Here is a 6,509-nt window from a genome sequence, read left to right on the forward strand (position 1 = left end):
GATCTTTTATTTTCTCAGACAATAAAAAAAATATTTTACAATACTAACCTTTTAGGAACTTGCTATCTCTATAATTCGTAGAAGAGATTAAACGATCAAATGTTAACAGAAAAATATGTCACACTATTAGACTCTATTAATATAAAATTATAATCTATATATGAAGATTCAAAGTTTTCAATTAAAAGAAATCAATCTATATTATATTTTGAATTACCAAAAATCCTATTTAAATATTAAAAAAAAATTTGCTAGGTAGAGAAAATAAAATCCTGTAATAAATAGAATAAGGTCTCAATATTGAAAGAAATCTTAAATCTATTCATAATTGATACAAATTTAATGAGAAAAACTCAAATATATCCTAAATTAATACATATTTAAGAGTATATTAAAAGGAAAAACCAAAAACAACCAAATTAGCAAAGACAAATAAAAAAAATAATCCAGGATAGCCATCAGTGAGATGGCCACTCAAGGCAAAAATAAAAAGAGGAGATGAGAGCTGTCTTGTATAATTTGAAATTGAAGTATTTTCAACAAGTTCTAAATGTAATAATTAAGTTGATTTTATATTATATTAAACAATTGGTTTTCAATCCAATCATACCCCAAATGGTTGAGTTTCTTTTATTTTAATGGCCACGCGAAGATTGAGAGTTATAATTTAGGATAATTTACAGCTATGGTCCCTGAATTTTAATGGATGTTTTTCATGTTCATCTCTAAATTTTAATTTGTTATAAAAAAATTTTCGACTTTAATTTTATTTTAGAAACCATCATTTCACCTATAATGGTAAGTTCACAAACAAAAGCATATAAAATTAATATGTTATCTTTCTCTTTTCTCTCTTTATTAACTTTACTATTAAATAGACTGTTTCAATGTTCATTCACGAATAAATATTTTAAGCTTATTATTTAATTTAATTTAATAATTAGCATATTTAATTAGTTTTAACAAAAAAATATAAAAAATACATGATAATAAATTAATAATAGATGAAAAAAATTCAAATTAATTTTATTAATTAACAGTCATCTATTAAGTTAAAAAAATAAAAAAAAGGAAAAAGAAAAATGGGTAAATAATGAATTTATGTTTTTCTACTTGCAAAATCTGCTAAAATTTTAAAGATAATTCTAAAGATGGTGATCTAAAGTTTATTAATAGCATAGCTCTAACTTTTATTTGGCAACAATGGCAATTGATTAAAGCAGCTATCAAAACTTATTTGATACGTCCCAGGAATTGCTCCATTAGACTCGTAATTGCCACCAATAGAGTTTTGATGATGTCGTGTTTTGGACAGCATAAACAATTAACACAGGCAAAGCTACTTTCACAACTAAAATATTAATACTACAACATTTTAAATATTATTTTAATTATTATAATAAATTGCCTTTTTATGATGTAATCAATATAATAATTTTTTATGTAAAAGATATAAGACATTTTCATCATTGCTATAAATAATTTTTTAATACATTAATTAACTATTCACATTTCACAAATAAAATTTTAATGTGTATCTATTTAATCTTTCGTTTATTTTTCATTTTTTTATGGTATTTATGTTTTTATTTTTCTTTCACATTACAATAAATTTTTTCTAATTTTTTTTCCTCTAATGTGAATGGGTAGTGTTTTTAATTAATTTGTAATATATTTTCTTTTTTTTTAAGACCTCAATTATTTTGTATTTTATTTTTCTTAAAATCTCTAAATTATAGTTTTATTTTTGAAAATGCATGAATAAATTATTATTTTTAAGATAATAATTGTGATTAATTACAAGCTCTATATAAAAAAATTTACATAATTGGATGTCCAAAAATAAGCCACAACTGTATTCATTAATTATAAAAGTGTGAAAAAAACAAAAGAAAATAAAATATACAAAATAAAATTGCAAGTTTTTTATGCACATTTAAAAGAGATTATATAAAAATATTTTATTTACGAAAGATGAAAATTAATGTTATTTAATTTATCATGAAAATAATTATTTAAAAAAAATGGATAGATGCTAATGTTTTACACTAATTATAATGAGAAGTTATAATAATTTTATGGATGACATTTTATAGGGACAATTAAGTTAAATAATTAAAATTGTATTTAAAAAGTTATGGCAATAGTTATTTTAGTTGTAAAAATACATTTGTTAGGAGAGATTTTTTTTTAATGTTTTTAATTATTTTTTATATTAAAAAATTTAATAATTAATTTGTAATATAGACGTTTTAAATTATGGTAAAATTAATTCAAATAAGTAATACTATTATAACAAAATTTAAATAATTAACCTTATGTTAGATAGGAAATTTAAAATATGATATTTGAATTTAATAAAAGTATATATTTTATTCAATTGATAATAATAATAATAAATATATATATATATTAAATTTATAAATCAAAGATTATATTATTTAAATATAAATTTAAAAAAATTTGAAGAAATAAAATGATGATATTTAACCTTTATAACTTGTCAATAATTTATACTTTTCAAATGTTGATATATAAAAATAACATTAAAAATACTTAATTACTAAATTTTAGCAACTTCAGTAGAAAATTGTAAGCCCAATTTCAAACGACCAATTAAATAATTTACTAAATGAAAGAGAACCTTTAAATCGAGTCTCAGAAAGGATGCCTTAGGTCACTTGGACCACATATAGATTACAGTAACTTGATATTTTTTTGTCATGACTTTAAGAGTAGGAGACTCAAACCCTAATATCATCCACCCACTGTACCTTGGAAGAAAAAAAATCCACCTTTGTAGGAATTCTAGACTCTATGGCCATAGCCTACGATGCCACTGTAAAAGAGAGAGAGAGAGAGAGAGAGAGAGAGCAGCCCTCAATGATGAAGGGAAAGTGGGAAAGCCCCATAAAAGGACCTTGCCTGTACAATTTAGATATGTGGTATGTGGTATGTAAGGCGTCACTCATTCTTCATTAAAGAAGAAACTCCGTTCCTCTTTCTCCTCGTCCTCTTCTTCTTCTTCTGCGTCTTTTTTGGTTTCGAGTGGGTTCGGGTTATATGAGAAAGAAAACAAATTCAGGAGGAGGAGGAGGAGGAGGAGGAGAAGAAGAAAACAAGGGAAAGGAGAAAAATGAAAGGGAGGGAAAAGGGAGGAAAAGAAAAGAGAACCCCCATTTTCCCCTCCTTTTAATGTGTAACTTTGCCAGATTTGTAGAGATCTTCAATCGCTTTCTCTTCTCTGACTCTCACGAGGACAGCGACATGTCCTCTTCCTTCTCTGCGTGCTTTATTACTACTCTTCCGTGATTTATGCATTTCCCTTTCATTTTTTTTTTCTATGTTTTTCTCTCTTAGTACTAACACCATTTCTTTACTATATTCACATTCATTTTCTTTAAACAGTGCAACTGATCGTCGTTCAGGTACTGGATTTAATATTTATTCGGTTTCTTTGTTTCTTTTTTGGAGATCAAGATGCAACACTGACCGAGTTCTCATATTTGCCTTTTGGTAAGTGACCTTAAACATTTCTTTTATTTGTTTGTTTCCCCTCTTTTATGCTTCTACGTTGTGCCCTTTATTTATCCTGTGACTTTTTCCCCTTATCTTTAACCATATTCACATACGCCTTATTCATTTGTTGGTTTTTTGAGGGTTGGTAGAAACTTCTTCTTAGAAAGTGTGGATCTCCAAATACTGTTTCAAGTCATGGATGATCTTGATCTTAATTTGATTTCATACTTGTTGTGTATTATGTGGGTTGTTCACTTCACTGATCTAGGCTTCATTACCTCTGGTGGGTTTATTTTATTTTCGCAATTGGGTTTGTCTTTGTTAACTTTCTAGTAACTTTTCCCTTTCCAGGGTACTAAAAAACCTTATCATTTAGGGTTAGGGTTTATGCAAATCACCTTCTCCAATCTCTACTAAGGAGTTCATTCCTTGAATTTGTCCATTTTCTAGCACTTTAGTGTGATTTGATTTCTAAACCTTCATTTGAGATGGGTTGAGATTCTAAATAGTGTTTTGGCTTTTCTTTTCTTCATCATTCTTTGGCTTGGCTTATGGATTGTTTAGTTTATTTGATCTCCTTTCTTCAGTAATCTTATTTGAATGCTTCTAGTTGTTTGCTTTCATAGTTTTTACAGAAACTTACATATAGAATTGTTACAGATCCTTGAGGATGTTAGACATAAAATATGAAGTAATTAATTTCGTTTTGCCCTAATTAGGGAAACTTTGTCGTTGTTATTTTGAGGGATGATTTAAGTAGCACTTCCAATTGAGAAGCAGATCCACATGTTTGATTTAGTAAATCAAATTAATTAGTGAATTTGAATCATCAAACTAACATGATGTGATCTGTGAATTGTCTAATTTTGCCTTTAGTTAGTGTGTATAAATACAAGATTTATGTGTTCTATTTCAAGCATAATTAATTAGTTATCAACAATATGTTTAATCAGAATACATTGTTTGGATTTCTTTTCACATGTATATATTATGAGAAATGGTTTAAGAGAGCTTCCTTCAGTCCACTCATGGACGGGTGAAGGGTTTGAACTATATGCCGACTCATTCATTCAAACGCAATAGAAAAAGAGTACTTAAGGTTGCTATTGTGAATGTATGAATGATGCGGGAGATAAATTTCATCCTTCTCTTCTCTGTGCTTGGACTGAAGGGAGCTCCCTTTAATTGTTTCATTCATGATTATTTCCTAATTGCCTTTTTAATTAATTGTTTCGGTCATAATTTTTACACATTTCTGAGGATTTAACCCAAAATCGTTCAGAGTGGAAAAAGCGGATCCATATAGCCGACCCCAAATTTTTGGGATAAATGCTTAGTTGAGTTGAGTTGAGTTGGTCATAATTTGTTTCTATGTGATAATTAATTTGTTCAATTTTCCTTATCTCAAGTGAGTGGATACAATGAAGCAACTAGGAACACGCATGGCTTAAACCATGAGCAAATGGATTGTTAACAAATAATTCTGTCTATTCTTAACTAGTTTGCTTTATGAATTTGTGAAAATTATTCTTTTTCTCCTTTTTGATTTGCTAATTTGCTTTCTTCTTTGCTCCCAATTATACGTAAAAAAACATTGGGTATTTGCTATAACTAGAAAAACTTGTTAGAAACATAATTGAATTATTTCTTGGGTGATTTTTCATATTACTAATACATTTCTTGCAGATTAATTGCAAGATATTGGATAAAGAATCTGTGTTATTTTTCTTTAATGCATAGGAAGCCGCATTGCATTTTAGTGTTTTAAGGTTCAGGAACCATTATAGTCTAAGGGTCAAAAGGGTTTTCCTGTAATCATGTAAGAGCTGGGGTGGCTACATGATGTTAATAATGAAAGATTTTTAGATTTTAGCTGAAATATGGCAAGGAACAATGATTTTCTTTTGGCCTTTTTTTTTTTACCCCTTATCATCCCTGCCTTTCTTCCTCTTTTCTGGTCCTCTCTTTATATGTGTATATACAATTATACATATAAACACAACACATGTAGAGCTCTCTCTACATTTATGCCTTAATTTTCTTAGTACTCTCTACCCATTAAAGATGCCATTGAGGGTAATCGGATACAGACTAGTCTTTGTCCCAAAGCAGGTGGTAGAAGTTTTGCTGCTGCATTTTCTGCCTAGATTACAGTGCTATTAGGGGGTAAAGGGCTAGACTCCCAAGTACCAACTTGAAGATGTTGGCCAACATCTTACCGTCCACAAGTAATAATCCAGTGACTATCACTGGACATTTATGACATGATGTAACGTGAAAAAGAGAGGGTTTTGACCTTTTATGCCAGTAGTAATCTAATCTAGGAGCTAAAAAGTAATCCTATCAATTCCTGTGTTTTCATGTCAATTTGACAAGTTACCATTAGGATGAAAAAAATAGGTTAATCCTAAAACAAAATTCTTGGGATTTTACGCATTCACGGTCAAAGGAAGTATTTAAAATTTATTTCATTGCAATCCCTTCGCTTACCCACCAGTCCAGTGGGAGTCTTCTGGGGCAGTGGAAACGAAATGGGGATTTTTTTTTTTCTCTTTTTTGGTTAGTTTGTTCTTTGTTGTCTATTCTTTTGGTAAGGACATGCATTAGATACCCCGCTTCATGTCTCTGTCTCGTTATAAAAAGCTTGTGTGGTTGGAACTTGGAGCTACTAGTATTTCTTCTTTCATGGGTGGTTGTGAGAGACCCTATTTTCTCTTTTCCTTTCATTAAAATAATATTTTCTCTTGTGCACTTCTCGATAGTATCTTCTCCTTCTCCTACTCTTCTTCCTCCATTTCATAGTTTAATTGCTTGCTGCGATTTTTTTTTTCTTTTAAGTAAAAAGGTGGTGGGTTTGCCTGCCAAATTATGGAACTTTGTTTTGAGCTATACAAGTGTGATAAATTCATGCTGCTCTTTATAATACGGAAGGAAAGATCAAGTACAATTTTTATATATACACTTGTTTTCTTGATTCTTGAAGGGAACCA

General features: G+C 28.9%; 1 long non-coding RNA gene across 1 annotated transcript; it reads left to right on the forward strand.

Moving 5' to 3' along the window:
• The first annotated feature begins 2,652 nt into the window (after nt 1-2,652).
• Nucleotides 2,653-4,043, forward strand: LOC131174524 (uncharacterized). The gene is made up of 2 exons (XR_009144875.1): nt 2,653-2,945; nt 3,409-4,043. It is a non-coding gene; the product is annotated as an uncharacterized LOC131174524 (long non-coding RNA).
• Nucleotides 4,044-6,509: the final 2,466 nt, after the last annotated feature.

This window comes from Hevea brasiliensis, chromosome 16, assembly GCF_030052815.1.
Source record: "Hevea brasiliensis isolate MT/VB/25A 57/8 chromosome 16, ASM3005281v1, whole genome shotgun sequence".
Classification (NCBI taxonomy): Eukaryota; Viridiplantae; Streptophyta; class Magnoliopsida; order Malpighiales; family Euphorbiaceae; genus Hevea; species Hevea brasiliensis.